Source organism: Equus przewalskii, chromosome 22 (assembly GCF_037783145.1).
Source record: "Equus przewalskii isolate Varuska chromosome 22, EquPr2, whole genome shotgun sequence".
NCBI classification, from domain to species: Eukaryota; Metazoa; Chordata; class Mammalia; order Perissodactyla; family Equidae; genus Equus; species Equus przewalskii.
Window position 1 is genome coordinate 42,519,537 of NC_091852.1, and position 17,101 is coordinate 42,536,637.

General features: G+C 39.0%; 1 long non-coding RNA gene across 1 annotated transcript in view; it reads right to left on the reverse strand.

The window, feature by feature from the left end:
- Positions 1 to 471: 471 nt before the first annotated feature.
- LOC139078745 (uncharacterized) overlaps positions 472 to 17,101 on the reverse strand; it is a 128,822-nt gene continuing 112,192 nt past the window's right edge. Inside the window, exons 3-4 of the long non-coding RNA XR_011531788.1 lie at positions 5,143 to 5,230; positions 472 to 4,041 (exon numbers count right to left, since the gene is read on the reverse strand). This is a non-coding gene — a long non-coding RNA (uncharacterized lncRNA). The remainder of the gene's footprint in view (positions 4,042 to 5,142; positions 5,231 to 17,101) is intronic.

Here is a 17,101-nt window from a genome sequence, read left to right on the forward strand (position 1 = left end):
TCTACTAATAAATTAGCAAATAATAATTTAATCCATTATTTCCCTATTTTCTTTTACTAGCTCCTCAACAGGGGCTCAAGGAAGTGGCCCCATTATCTATTGACCTTCACGTCTAGAAACTCTCCATCTGACTATAAGAACAGAGTTAACAAGAGTCAGATAACTCAAAAGGAGACACCGGACAAAGAATTTTAAATACATATATATGTATATATATATTTTTTTTTTTGAGGAAGATTAGCCTGGAGCTAACATCTGCCACCAATCCTCCTCTTTCTGCTGAGGAAGACTGGCCCTGAACTAACATCCATGCCCATCTTCCTCTACTTTATATGTGGGATGCCAGCCACAGCATGGCTTGACAAGCATCATGTAAGTCCACGCCCAGGATCTGAACAAGTGAACCCCGGGCCATCGAAGTGGAATGTGCAAACTTAACTGCTGTGCCACTGGGCTGGCCCCAAATATCTATTTTTTTATTTCATTTAATTTTTTTTTTATTTGTGTGTGTGTGTGAGGAAGATTGTCACTGAGCTAACATCTGTGCCAATCTTCCTCTATTTTCTATGTGGGATGCCTCCACAGCACAGCTTGACAAGCAGTGCTAGGTCCACACCCAGGATCCCAACCTGTGAACCCAGGATCCCAAGCTGTGAACCCAGGGTCTCTGAAGCAGAGTACATGAACTTAACCACTAGGCCATCAGGCTGCCCCATGAATTTTAAATATCTCAATTGCTTCTTGGGCCCTAATTACCTTGCAGTAATATAAAGTTAGGGGAAATCCTCTTCTAGGGCTTTCAGGCTACTGGTTAGAGAAAGTTAAAGAACTTTAATTATTCAGGTTCATAATCATTATCACCATCAAATCAAGCTTATTCAGCACTTCATGACACTTAAAGCACGTCCACCTATTTAAATTATTTGAGCCTCTCAAAAGCTGTTTAAGGTAAGTATTATTAGTGTCCCCATTTTATATATGAACAAAAGAGTTTCCAAGAGGTTTGATAAGTGACTGATAAAAACATCACCCCAGGGAATGACAAGCTGAATGCTCTTTCCAGGTCTTTCTGGCTCTTTGCTGTGATGGTATTGCTAAAGTTAAGAATACATAGGATACAACTTGTAGATTTTTGTCACATCCTTTATCAGGTTGAGGAACTTCCTTTTTATTTTTACATTTTGATGGGTCTTGCTAAGAATGGAAGTTGAATTTTGTCTAATGCTTTCTCTGCACTGATTGACATCATCATGTGACTTTTTCTCCTTCACCTAGTTAGCATGATTTATTAGATTGATTGTATTTAAAATATTAAAACCCCTTGCATTCCTAGGATAATCCTTACTTGGCCTGATGCATTATCCTTTTCATCTATGCCTCCATTTGATTTGCTTACACTTTGTTAAGGATTTTTGCACCTATGTTCTTGAGGGATATTGTTCTGAACTTTTCGTGTAATGAACATATTGATTTTGGATCATGCTGGCTTCATAAAGCAAACTGTAGCATATTTCCTCTTCCTCTTTCTTCTGAAAGGGTTTGTCTAAGAGTGGTGATTTCTCTTTGTTTAAATTTTTGATACAATTCACCAATGCAGCCATCTGGGCCTGGAGTTTTCTGGAGAAGAGGGTTTTTATTACTTAGTAAATTTCTTGAAGAGATGGAAGGGCAATTCTGATTTATTATTGCCATCTGCACAAGGGTTAGTTTGATAGAAGGCACTCTGCCTTTCTAGAACTAGAACCACAGAGTGGTCCTTTGAAGAACACTTACCTGATCAATTTATGCCACTGAGTCAGTAGTTTTCTACTGTTCTTAGGCTAAAATTCAAAAGATCTAGCATGGTCGACAAAATCCTCTACGTCTCCTGCTCTCTCTCCCTCAGCGAACAATGCTGTTGCCTCATCTCTGTGATCCACGCCCTGGTTTTCTTTCAGTTCTTCCAAGCAGCATGCCAACTACTGACTCAGGGCACTTTCACATGCGTGTCCCCCTGTTAGGACGTGAACACCTCCTAATTCCCCTCAGCTTACAACCTCCAGTTTATATTTCACGTGTTATATCCCATGTCACTTCCTCAGGGAAGCCTCCCCTGATAGCTCTGACTAAATCAGGAGCCCCTGTTCTCCAGTTTCATAGCTCCTCCTTGACTTTCTTCTCTTGCTTCTGTGACAGTTAATAACTATCTACTCATATAATTCATGTCTATCTCTCTCACTAGACTAAATTCACAATGAGAGCTGAGATCGTGTCTACTCTGTCCATGATGGCATCTTGGGACCAAGTATAATAATAACTGGCTAATAGAGCGTATATATTTGCTGAATGGTTAAATAAATGAATTAATGAATGTAATATGACTTTCGGATATTTCTGTCTGTTTTCATGCTTCTACCATGTTCTCCTGGCTACTTTCATGAGCTAATTCATTTTTACACTTCAGTAGAGTATGACTCTATGCTTTTCTCACTGTAGCTTATATTTTTGTGTTCTTACATTAATATAAAGTAGCACAGTATGATGAAAATATTATGAGCCAAATGTGAAGACTTTGGGGGCCTTTTTCTTCCCATGTTATTCTATGTAACCAAAGACCTACATTGACCACTAGTATTCACAAGCTATGTGATTTTGGTCTTGGCCGTTAGACACCTAAACAATCTTAGTTTCTTCATTTCAATCTAGAACAAATTATGTTATCTCTCCTTGCTGGTAATATGTAAAAATGTTTGATAAACCATGAAATGCTACAAAAAGGAGGGGGTTGTTAATGGTAATCTTGACATTGGGAATGTTTACCTTGGAAGTATGCATTTATGTTTTCTTTAAGCACTAAATCAAAATGTATACAATAAACCTTGCAGGAAAAATATTTCTATGCCTAGAAAAAATACTGGACAAAAATATTTTCAAGTATTTTCCTAGGGTATATGGGTTTGCATTTATAGTGAGGGGGAAAACACTAATGTAAAAAGAGAAAAAAAGGAGCATGCTGTTTAGATTACAGTGACCATGCCATTAGTGTCTATCATGTTCTATTGTCTCTGAGTTATCTCATCTCCCTATATTTTTTCATAAAACTTTGATCAGTCTCCTGAGAAATCTCCCTAAGGGGATTCCACAGTGAAGGCTCCTTTTTAAAGAGGAAATCAAGCCATCTCAGCCCGGAATTTGACAGAAGGATCCTGTCCAGAGACAGGAGAAGTATAAAACATACTATTTCCCAGCCAGCTCCTCCAAGAAATGGAATTCTCTGAGATGCCGGGCAATGGCTCAAGGCACAGAATCTGGAATACGTGATTCAGAAATTAAGTGGCTGCTATGACACAGTTCAAGTAGGATAACAAAACCCTTTGACAACTTTACCAGCAAACAGGCAGCATTGACCTTGGAGAAAAGCCATAATGACGGCCAGAAATAATTTCAGCTGCCATCAGCAACATTATATATTCATGAAGTTATGTTTATTTGTCCTTTGCATCAAACATACTTACGAATTAACCAAGTACTTAAGTTGTCTTTCCCCTCTTTGACATCAGCATGAACAGCAACAATACACGTTACACATCTTTTAACTACACAGAAAAGAGCTATTTTATACAATATGAAAATATGATGCTGGAACTTCTGTCTTTCTCCTCCTACTCTTCCCACCATCAACTGAGCCCTGCAGATTCTTCTTACAGTTTTCAATGTATTGTTATGAACATTTCTTAACCTCAGTTAATTCTAGAGGCAAGATCCATATAAAATTTAGAAGAAAAATGAAAGGAAGAGAAAGGAAGGAAAAAATCCATCTCTGCACATTTAGCTGGAAGGAGACAAATGCCCTGCAACAAAACACATTTTATGTGTTGAGTTCTCTCTTGTAATTATAAATGTGGAATTCCAAAATAAAGGAGCACAGTAAAGTGACAATGTCTCCACAGAAGCAGGCAGGCTGGCCTCCAAGAGGCTGTAAGAGGACATTTCCATTACTGAATTCACCGCAGTCCAAGGTCTGCCCTTCAGTTATATAGGCTCAGAAACCTAATTTATCAGCTGTGGAGAGAAGAGGGCAGTCCACATTAACCAAGCTCACAGAGAACGACATGTAAAACAAACCATCAATGCATTAATCAGCAATGAAAACTGTAACAATCATGCAGAAGCTCATGACCAGAATATTCTGTATCTCTTGAACAGATCTGCATTGGATGCTAAATTATAATCACTTAGATGCTTAGAGAATAGGGACTCAAAGACAAGAGAGTTGCCTGGATGATTTACATAATTTAACGCATTCAGGACAAGATCACTAACCTCATGTGTCCATGTTTGCTTCAAGGGATCTGTTTGTGAACTTGTTCAATCCACAGTTTGATCAGTACTTTCCTCTTATTTCTTTGTAAGTCTGGCTCACTACTGGGAGATACACCATAAAACTTTAACGGTGGTTTTAATTTACTCTGGTTAGCCATCATAGATTTTTGTTAAGCTCTCAGGGATTGATCAAATTGCTAAAGACTAACTTAAAAAGCACTGCTGCCTTGAACATGTAATGTATATTATACATTCCTGGGAAAGAGAAAATATTATATATATATATGATGTATATTGTAGAAATGTTTACTTCTTGTTTCGAGCATATCACAGAACTCACACACAATTAAAGCAGTACACTGATTTCTCTCTTTCTCCCACTCAGCTGTCCTTGTTAATATCCTGGACCTGTGGGACTAAGTTTTACTCCACTCTATTCCAGAATCCACATCCCAATACAAGATCCAGAATCTTTTTATTCACTAGATGTTTAAAATATTAAATATATGGAGCGACATCATTTCCTAAAAGCAGGTCCCCTATAAAGCATGAATAAGACTTTGGGTGGATTCTGAAGACCTGCCAAGGTATGTGGGGGTGACAGACTGAAAGACTATGGAAAACAGAAGTGGGTGTGAAGCACAGACAGAAAAGACTAAGAATCTCAAACACATGTTTTCACTGCTTATAAATTTTGCTCGGGAGAGGTCTTGATCATAAACAGAATACTTCAAAATAAGACAGCCTTTACATTTTAATGCTCTCCCTTGTAGCTGTGTTCAAGGGAATGTTCCTAAGTTAGACTTTAGGGAAAAATCTTGAGAAGCAACACCTCCCCACCTTTTTTCCTTTATCTTCTCCTTCCTCTATGTAAATTCCAGGAAGATGCTGATGCCAGGGATGACTGGATGAGAAGGACATAGCAAATCTGAGGGAAGAATTAAAAAAAAATGGAGTGAGACAGAGAGAAATGTTCTCCAAGTTTACAAATTGAATTGCCACTTTGGTAAATTCTCCTTTTTTCTTATGGCTGGAAGTAAATCAGAATTTACTAAGATTCAACAGAAATTTCCCCACTTTGAAGGATAAGACCATATCTCCAAGGACTTTGCTAAATTACATAACAGAAGCCAAAAGAAAACATTTTATATTAATGACACAAAGAAATAAATGCAGACATCATAAGATGAAAAAAAATCCAAGAACTCAGCTATAAATTCAATAACAGAAAGGGATGCAAATTATAAAATTTAATCTATGAAACTGCTAAGCAAACAGATTCCTTTTTGCCCCATGAGATTTCAGCACAATTGTTGGCTTATTTCTTCTTTAACTTATATTATTTTTTAGGAATTGTGTAATTAATTATTTCTCAATGCAATTTAAGAAACTAGGTAAGAGTAATGTACACAGAAATAAGAGCTCTGATATCTAAATTGAGCTGTGCCAGAATTACAGTCTGTTCTAGCTCCAAGCCAGCCTATAAAAACTCGATTCATCTTTCATTAGTCTAATAGTCACAGGCTACCTGTTCCATTCTAATTGCAGAATTGTTATAACTCATAATAACGAAAGTCCAATCACAGCTTAATTTTCAGATCCAGGATAGGAGTGCCACCAATGGAGTTAAGTGTAATATATTTAGCTTATAGCAAAAAGAGTTCACAAAGTTATGGAGACTCCTATATGAAATAACACAAATCACTTTCATGAATCCAATCTTTACAAGTAGATATAGATTTTCAACTATCACTTCTTCAAGTAATTTTCTATTAGTTGCTCAGATTTAGACTCTGAAAAACTATACAAATGTTTGAGTAACAAATATCTTTTCAGCAAGGCTTTAAAAAATTTAGGATGAAAGGATTTGGGTATGGTTGAATCTGATTTCTTTCTGCCCAGTAGACTGATATAATGGTTAAGGGCATGGACACTATAAGTCACGTGGCCTGAGCTTCCATCCTGGAATTACTCTCTCTTGGCTGTAGATCACTGAGCAAGGTATTAAACCCTCTAAGCCTCAGTCTTCCCATCTGTAAAATGATGACAACCATAGCATTTAACCCAGAGAGTTGTTATGTTGATTAAACAACATATTACATGAAAAAGTGGCACATAGTAAGTAGTCTTAAAAGGTAGAAGTAGAAAAATCTTAGAATATATTTTTTATGCCCCAGGAGTTTTATTTAGAGATTTTTAATGCTAAATAAGTAATAGAAGTGAAATACTATTTATATTTTTTTCCAAGAACACGTTGATATTGGTATAGAGAATTTATGTATGTGAAAAGAATAAATATGCATTCTCATATTTCGGGCTATCTTCCTGAATGGGACTTGGCACTTAAAGTCAGCAGGGATGCCTTCTGGGGACCACAGTCTTATCTTTCATACCCATCTTCTTCTTCCATCTAGAGGAAGAGGATTTCCAAAGACACGAGCAACATGATTGGCGAACAGCTAGATTTTCCTAATCCAAATTGAATTACTTAAACCCACACAGAATCCATGTGCCTGATAGGAGAAATAGAGGAAGGGAACCACTGCTCATTTTATCCACCTACAAGCATTTCATCAACTTTTCATCCTGCCGTAACCTTTAGGTTAGAGCGTGGTCTCTCCTTCACTGCCACTAAGCTGGCCTGAGAGAAAGGGAGATGAAGACTGCATAGTGAGCAATGAGGGAGATGTGAGAAGAGACAAGGATAGAACGAGAAACACCCCCACAGAGAAGCAACACGAAATCACACCTTCAGAAAAGATAAGTGTGTCCTCACTTCCAAAGAAGTTCATGTTGCTATTATTTTGAGTGAATGGTGTCAAATAATGGCATTTTATCTGTAAGGTGTGGTGGTTAGGACCCTGCACGGGCTTGACAGCCCTGGTTACAAGAAGCACACAAGTGGTTTTGAATGTTCACTAAATCTCAGTTCACTCACATGAAAAACGGCTAATAACATCTCCATATCAGGGTTATTGTTGCAATTAACTGAGATAATGTATGGAATCTCCAGCACAGAGCATAGCATCTAGCACCATCCCAGCATATGGTAGCTATTATTATTACTATCATTGTTTCCTATTTAAAATATCTGGGAGGATATTTTACTATGTTTTCCTGTTCTTCAATGCCAGAAGCTAGTCTCCTGCTAGATTTTTAAATTAAAAAAACAAACAAAGAAACAAAAAACCCAGTGACAGTCTAAAAGCAAAACAATATTCGAACCTAGGCAAAAGCAGTGAATCAGCAATGATTTTAAGACTCTTTTTCGCATGTTTATTCGCATTTAAATGACATTAAAAACCACAGCAGTGCTCCTATGGATATGAAAGGTTGTAGGTGTAAAATGGAGCACGTGGAGACACGAATTCATATAATGTACAAGCTGGAGAGGAATGTAGAGAAGCCCTAACTCTACACCCTCATCTTAGAGAAGAGTAAATTCACGCCTAGCAAATGAGTGCTCCAAGGTTACCAGACAGTTAGTCCCCAACACTAGAAGCCAAATATCTGCCAGTCTTTCCACTAAGACCAATAGCTCTCCATACAATTCATTCCCGGCCTTAATTATCAGCTACAGTAAAGTTTCTTGTTGGGAAGGGTAGACTCTTAAAGCAATTCTGGAATGCCCTTGAACGGTGACAAAAGAAAAGAGTTAGGACAGTGACACTTTAGATTAGCTTTTTGGGAGCTTTAGATGATGTCACTTCTCCATTTCATTGCAAGACAATATTTCTGGGTTTTATTGCCATGACTCAAAGCAATGAAAGAAAGTCACAAATAGAAGGTAGTGTTTACCTGCATAATTGGAACAACTTCTTATGAGCTGTTTTATTTACTCTTTGGGTAAATATATTTATTACTCAGGTAGTTTACTTTTATGCATTGGGTAAATATATTTATTACTCAGGTAGTTTACTTTTATGCATTACATATCTATATAACATTTTAAATGCACATGGTTTTATAAACCCTGTCTAGCATACATCGTATGCTGACAATAATTACCAGAAATTGAAGTGTATCATAAAGAATCATATGAAACTTCGGAGAATTTCTAGCCTCTTCTATTTACTACTGATATAACTACTGTGGGATTTACAGAATGTCATTGTCAAACCATTGGAAAGAACAATGATTTTTTTCTCTAGTTATATATTTATAGTTGAGCACGGATCTTTACAGCGAACTTGAAAATTGGTATTGATTTATAAACAAATAACTGCAAAGTATTTCCAAGTTGTTATTTAAGCCCACTCAGTAATATCATACATGACAAACATTCATTGTTCTCTCACTTTGTGCCAAGCATTGCGCTGAATAAGAACTTTAGCTCAGGGTTTCTCAATTGCAGTACTCTGGACATTTGGGGCTGGAAAATTATTTGTTGCAGGGGGCTGTCCTGTCCATGGCAGCATGTTCAGCAGCATCCCTAGCCTCTCCATTCTAGACGCCAGTAGCATTCCTTGCCCACTAGTAGCCATCAGAAATGCCTCCAGACATTGCCACATGTCTCCTGGTTGGCAAAATTACCCCTTCTGAGAACAACCGATTTGGCTAATCGAATTCTCTTAATAATCTCCTGAGGTATGTATTATTGTCCCATTTGCTAGATAAGATGACAGACGCTTAAGGAGGTTAGCAATTTGCCCAAGGTCACACAAACAGCTAGTGGAGACAAAATCAACTGCAGATTCCAATCATTTAAGCGTTGAATGATACTTCCTTACTCAAAGACCCACATGAACACAAAATCTAGATCTATGTATCCACAGAAACCGTCCCAGCAATACTGAAATGGAGAGCCTCCTTTGAAAAGGGGCACATACCGTTTCCATGGAAAGGTTTTACTCTCATGCAATGTATGAGTCATTTTGAGTTATGCTGCAGCCACAAAGATTATGAAAAATTTAATGACTTAAAGCACCAAAAGTTTGTTTCTGGCTCATGTTATACTATCACTGTGATGTGGCATGGGCCTGGCTCCATCATTCCAGGATGCAGGTCAAGGTTGAAGACCTATGGGGACATGCCAGTCTCTGGCAAGGTGATAACAGAACCGTATGATGGCACTTAAAGTTTTTGCTCAGAAGTGACACAGATCCCTTCCATTTGGTTTACCTGGGCAAAGAAAGTCAGGTGGCCATGTGTGAAGTCAGTGGGCAAGGAAGGACACAGGTCCATCAGGGAGGGGCTGAGTGGGAGGGCAGGGGAAGAGCTTCCTACTAGGAGGGACAATAAATATTTTTGAAAAATAATACAACCTTCATACAACTACACTGAGAAGTGTTAAGAGGTAGTGTCATAACTTGCTTTTATTCACAAGGCCCATGATATCTGTATGTTTCCTGGAGGCCTCTGTTTGAGAAAGCAATCCTGATATGGTGGCCAAGAGCCAGAAATGGAATTGCTACGCATTCAACATTTTGGAACCTCAAAACAGTAACATAGCAGAGCTCTCATAAGACAAAGGGATGTGGTCCCTTAATTCTTTCCTGATGGCCTTCCTTTGAGAGACTGAACAAACTTCCTTCTCTGTGAATCTATTCCATGGTCTCTTAAATGGGAGCTCTAAGAACAATTCAATTTCGACCTGATTTCTAGGCTATTCTGAGTAAGGAGCAGATAAAGTTCTAAGAATAGAAAGAATGCTTGTGCTTGGAATTGGGTGAGAAAACATTATATCAATCATGGGGGTCTGTGGGAGGATACATTCATTTTAATGTTTCAGTGCGCAAACCTTCTCTCCCCACCTCCTTCCCTCCCTCCCTCTCCCCAACCCCCACAGAGGACTACACCCACAATCTCTCAGGAAAACTTATGATTAAAAATCATAGAAGCCACTATAAAACAAAAAGTTCTCTTTTTTTCCTAAATGTTCATATATATAAGTCATCTAGTGGAGTTATATAATAAATACATTTAACTTAAAGTGTACTTGAGAGGAAAAGAGAGGAATAGACAAAGGGAAGGAAGGAGGGTAGACAAAGAGAAAAGGAGAGCATGATAAACTAAAGATGGTAGCAAATCCTTGACACTCTTCCCACTGAGATGTGAAGTCTGATTTTCCTACCCTTGAATTTGAACTGGCACTCATGACTTTCTTGATCAACAGAATGCAGCAGAAGTGACATTCTAGGACTTCTAAGTGTGTATAACTATATTTTTAAGCCTTACAGCTTCAGCTCAGGCCTTTTGGAACATTCAGTGTTGTGGACTGAATTGTATCCCCTCAAACTTTGTTTGTTGAAGTCCTAACCGCCAGTACCTGTGAATGTCACCTTATTTGGAAACAGGGTCTTTGCAGTTGTAATTAAGTTAAGATGAGGTTATGATAGATTAGTGTGGGCTCTAAATTGAATGGCTGGTACCCTTATATGGACAGGGATATTAGGAGACACAAAGACACAGAGGGAAGATGGCCATGTGAAGACAGAGGCAGAAATTGCCAAGGACTGCTGGCAACCACCAGAAGTTAGGAAGAGGTAAGGATTCTTCCCTGGAGCCTTCAGAGGAAGCATGGCCCCACCGGCACTTAGATTTTAGGTATCTAGCCTCCAAAGCTGTGAGAGAATAAAGTTCTGTTGTTTCAAGCCACTCGGTTTGTGGAAATAGCCCCAGGAAACAAATACTCCTGGTCTTGGGATGCTCCTTCTGGGAACCAACACGTCACCTGTACTATAAGAATGACAAGCCACATGGAGAGACTACCTGTGGACACATCACGAGCCTGAGCTGAGCTTCCAGTCAAGAGCCAGATTCAACAGGCAGACATCCCAGGTGAAGCAACTCGTTGTGAGTGAAGAAGTCATGTTGGAAGTCGACAACCTGTGGATTTGAGATGAGCTGCCTAACCAACAACCCCTTCTAGAATTCATGCTACACAAAACTGAGGAAAATAAAACTGTCATTTCAAGCAACTAAGTTTTGGGGTAATTTCTTATATGGCTGTAATTAAATGGAATAGAATCCAGTACCTGAACGTAGGTTACATAATACAAACTTAAATATATGGCCATGGCTTTGGGACTAGGCGGTGGGCAGAAATTGGAAGGAGTGTGACAAGTCGGCTGGTAAAGGCTTGAAGGGCAATAAGGAAAATATTACTAGATTCCAAAGACAAGGGACACATTGTTATGTCGTAACAAAATGTTTGGCAACCTGGTCGCCTGCCATAGCATGGAAAATAAAGTTTGCCTCCCGAACTCTTGGATTTGCCTAGAGAGATTTCTAGACATGAAGTATAAATTGCTAACTGGCCCAGCAAAACCTTTCTCAAATTTCTAAGCAAGAAAATAATCAGCAAAATAAATGATGTTTTAAGCCCCTAAGTTTAGGAATAGAGACCAGGAAAGGGGAGTGTGACAGATTAAGGAAGATCACAAATCCTTGACACTCTTTCAACTGAGAGCTGAAACTGAACTTCCCTACCCTTGAATCTGGACTAGCACCACACAGCATTCGTTACATAGCAGTGAATATCAGGGGAAAAGGTGGGAAGGGAACAAAAGAAGACCAGTTTAGATGGTGAATGTTCTAGAGTGAGACTAAAATGTGAGATCCAGTCTGCCTTTTAACACCTAAGCACGTCACCTGTTGAATGTTATTCAAACGTTTAAAGATTTATGTACAGATACAACATGGCCACTAACACAAACAAACTACTTTACATGCTGTTTGACCAAAGAAATAGCTATCTCTTTAATTCTGGAGGAAAATCTAACTGTGTTGTATTTATTGAGAACTAGCATTTTTGTTATTAACATGGTACCTCCCTAAGGGATCTTCACGGGTAACCCTCTTGCCTTAGACACTACTTCAGAACTTCAACTTGACCTCAGATGTGACTTCATTATATCCTTTAAAGTAGAAAGGATTCACACAAAGCAGAACACTCCTGACACAAGTGTTTGAATAAGTGTTAAATGACGAAGATACAATCTAATACTTATGCATTTCTTTATACATAAACCTCCTTATTCCACAAAGTATGTAAAGTGGCTCACAAGTGATAGAGTCAACACTCTACAAAATATAAAAATATGTAATAATCCAGGATCAGACAAAATCCAAGCAGAATAAAAGCAACAAATTATGAAGAAATAGTCAAACATGCTCTATAGTTATTAAGCTGAATTTGATTCTGAGCTTCTAGACAGCTAAACAGAAAAGGGAAATATCTGTTGCGTGTTTATCAGTAAAAGTGAGAAGAAAATATTTCCAATGCAAAGGAGAAAAAGTTATTCATGTCATAGAATTCTGAAACTAATATTCATTAGGGAATTACCACTAAGGACACTATGATCTCAACAACATCGCTACATTTAGCACCTTACACAGAAACACATTTCTACTAATACGCTTCTTCAAGCTTTTCTCGATGAATGAGAGCATAATTCCAGAGTTCAACTTAGCCATAGAAACATACAAGACCAAGAAAACATGTCCAAAGATGAAGCTTTTTTTGTCTCTCTTCTACTAGATGATGAGCTCTTCAAGGAAACAAACAAACAAAACATGTTTTTCTTCTTAATACCTAGTGCTACATGTATCTGGCATATGTGGCCCATGGTATCATCAGGATGTGCCATAGTGCTGTTTTCTGAGAGCATATCTGAAGCAAGGGTCCTTATTATATAATGATACAAAATTGCCTTCACTGTGATTGGACTACCTCATCTTCAGAGTCCAAAGATTGACAATGTGGTTTTTTTGTTGTTGTACTGGAATGCACAACGATACATAAAAGCATGTGCTCATATACAGAATTCTGGCAAACAGAAAGCCAATATTCCTATAGGAGTTACCGGAATGTACTTCTCTTTCCTTCTTCATGATGCATGTGCAGAGTGAAATGTTCAGAGACTATAGCTCATAGAGAACTAAAGCAGAGCTTCACTTCCTAGAATACTGAAGGAGAGCAAGTGGTTCACGCTGGTTAAACATGAAAATATCCCAAAAGGTTTGGAAACAATCAAGACCACCAGCACCATTAAAAATAGGCATTATTAGTGGCTACTGCAATATTAAATCTGAGTTGTGGGACGGGAAGAGGAAATCATCGTGGGAGTTTGGTGGAAATTGGCAGAGAGTGCTTCACAGGGCCATTTACTGCTTAGGCAGCTGACTTTTATTGCTATCTCAAGGGCCAGATCTGACTAAAACTCTCCCTAGTCTTCTCTCTTCATTGTGCTGAAATGGAATGGAGCATCTAGGCAAAGAGATTTAATGTCTTTACCATTTGCAAAAAAAAAAAAAAACCCAAAATCTCTGTAGAGCAGACTGGTAAGCAGCACTTACCTCCACAGCAAGGAATAATTTGCGTCTGTTGAGCGGGGAGAAAAGAAGCCAATGCCATCTATCTTACAGCTTTCTCAGCACTCTGGGTGCTAGAGGGGGGCAGATTAGACTGGGGAAGGTGTTTAAGGGCTGGTACTGTGGAAAAATGGGTGTATCCCCATAAAAACAAGTGGTCCTTTGATGAGCGGATACTCAGAGCAGAGGACAAGAGCAAATGAGAGCTGAAGGGAAAAGGCTGAGGGCTTTCCCACAGGGAGCTTATGACTCAGTCAGGAAGAGATGCAATAGTCGGATGTTCTATTTAGTAGTCTCCTAAGAGATCATCTGGTCTGGTGGCTTTCAAATTCTCCTCCTTTAAGTCCTGGAAGAGTCACTCAGAGGCTACCCTGGGAGAGGGAGGGAGCCCAGCTCAGCAGAAAGCCTCCAGCACCCTCTCCAGCTTTAAACAGAGCAGCTCTACCTCAATACATTTTATATATGGGATTTTTAAAAAACATCTCATTGAATGTTAGTTCCACTGATAATCAAATTTGAAGGCTTCTTGAGAAAATGATTAGCCATTTGTGATGGAAATTTGTTGCTTTGCCTTCCCACCATCTATTTTCTCCTCTTTGGGGCCCTGGTCTGCCTGAAGGTAACACAATTCCTCCACTGCCTGTGATTCAGGAGGAACTGACCCTGCCATTGGCTAAAATAGTAACGGTAGCTGGTCAACTCATTTATTTTATTCAGTCTCCCTGGATGCACTAATTAGGTAGGGAAATAGTGTGTGACTCAAAGCAGATCAAACAGAGCCCAAGACCCAGGTCAGGGCTCTGACGACAGCTCTCAGGTTAGAGGTAGCTTCATCCTTTAGGATTACTGAGAAGACAAAAATGAGCCTGAAGCTGCTGGAAAACACCTTCCTAAGAATGGTGTCCAACCCAGAGAAAGAGCTCCTGTGTTCAGCTTCGTGTAAAGCCAGCATCATCCTTGGGGTTTTAGTTATATGACAAATAAACAAATTCCCTATTCTGTTTATAAGTTTGTTTTCTCTCCTTTATACCCTAAGAACCATGCTTCATACCCTATGTTGGTTTTAAAGGCAGAGTAGAGGTCCTCATTAGGCAAAGCGATTTGCCCAGGCTGGTAAGTGGACACACTCAACTGGAACCCAAGGATTATGACTCTTCGCCTAGTGCTTCTTCCACTAGAATCATCTAGTATTCGAGGCAGTAGACACTCACAGAATGAGTGGCACTTCAAGCACAGAGCTGTTTCCAAAACCTGGGGCAAATATCCAAAAAAATCACACCTTATTTTAAATTTACTAGAGGAACTCACAATCTAAAGGAAACATGTAGTGGAGCCCTTCATTGTGTTTGTGAATTCAGATTTTCATTCATCCTGACTTGAACATTTGATTTCATGCTAGCAGAGTCTCATCAGCCCAAAACTATGGCTCAGACACCCTCAGAAGAATGCCCGACTGAATCCTCAGTGCCTTGTGAACACAGGTTGCATTTTGAGAGCACGCTTTTGCTCACCCTGAGTCATTGTTTCCTTAGCCCTCTTCTTGAAATGGAAATACAGTAACAGTCATTGACCACGTCAGAGTTCAACAAATTACATCATGAGAATTGTACTTCAGAAAATCCTCTCTCTCCCTCTTTGTATTTTCACCTTTGTTTTTCTCCTTGGTAAGAAAATTTTACAAGTTTATATGTTAATACAATATGCTTCATTTTGTTCTATGATTAACTAGCTGTCTACGATTAACTAGCTTGCCCTAGTTTCTTGGGCAAGAAAGTTCATCTCTCTGAGTCTGTTTTCTGGATGTTTGGGCTAGAATAAATCCTCTCCAAATTCCCTTTCAGATCTAGCAACGTTGGAAACTCTGGACTTAAAGCACATCCTACACCGCACAGATCTAAACTGCGGCGGAGCGCTGCCTTCAACAATGTGGCAGGGAGAGAGAAGGAGGCAGGTGCAGGCTGCCGAAACAGGACGTCCCAGGATGAAAATCCCATATATGAGTCTGCTTTATAAATGCTTGGTCTGTGTTTTTCCAAAAACTGTGTGGAAATATTCAAGGTAAACAAACAGTTTCTATTCAAAAAGCAAATCTTACAAAAATTAGATTAGAAGAAAGACTTGCTATGAAAAAATCTCCATAAAAAGCATATGGATCTAAAAGAAGTAGGTTTGTGTGAAGCCAGCGGCCAGTCCCATTCTATACTTGATACAAATTTTCCAAAATTTCTAGGGAGTCTGTAAAAGTATTTCAGGACATAAACTTTTGGTTGGAGATGTAAGTCCCCAATAGAGACTGAATAACGTAATTAGAATGAGATAAATTGTTGATTCCATTAGAATGAAATAAAACGTTGCCTTTTTTGATAATTTCCTCACTGTTATCATAATTCCACAAAAAATGGAAGCACAGTGTAATGAAAAACAGCTTAAACTTTGGGCACAGACCCAGCTTTAAATCGGAGTCCAACTGGAAATTTACTGGAAGAGATCTTGGGGACGTTACCTCAACTCTCTGAAGCTCCGTATATATTTCTACATATACAGTATATTTCTATATATGCTATACAATCTGATGGAAATGTTTGAGGATTAAAATGCCAAGTAGCCTGTGGCAGACATTGCTAAACATCATTTCCCTTTGCTATACTATAATGCAGCTCTTTCCCCAAGTGTTCCAGATGCAGGAATGTCCTAGAGAGTTGACTGGCTTGTTAGGTGACAGATCCTGATGCAGTCACTCTTGGTCACTTAACTTCCTGACTTAACACAATGACTGGCCTCTTTGGGAAAGGATATGGAGTTCTTACTATGCACCACGACTGTGCGTGGAGCATTCATAGTTGCAATTCTGTTTAATCCTCACAACATTCTGGGAGTTACCGACACTGCAGTGCTCATGCGGCGCCAAAGCTCCTGCTGACCACCACTCACTACGCTGTGGGTGTCTTCCCTAGTCACACCTCCTATTATTCCATCAAGACCTCTTATTTGACACATTATTCCTTGTATTTTTTTGAGTGACTAAAAATATCAACCCCTCATAAGTGAAGGAGTCATTGTGGTATAAAAGTATTTCAAGTACTTCAACCATATAGCTAACTACAGACAGAATTACACAGCATACAAAAATGAGCTTGGGGTATCCTTATGGCCTTCTCAGAGAATCTGTCATCCCTTATCACAAGTTCCAGATGTCTACTTGGAGAGAGGTCCGTTTCTTGGCTTTCTCCTAAATCTTCCCCATTGCCCTACATCCAACGGAAGCTTCTGTCCTCTCTCTCACCTGCTTTGTTTGTATGTATCCCTCTCCTTCTTCCCCTCCTTCTCTCACTTCTGTTTTTCTTTCTGAGTCGACTTCATTCTCCTCCTTTTAAGCTGCCTCACATGGAATTCCTTCTCTATCCCAAATTCTTGCTGGCTTTTTCTTTTTTAGCCCAACGTTTTTGCATATCACTCTCTGAGTCATGCTGTTTCAACTTTAGCA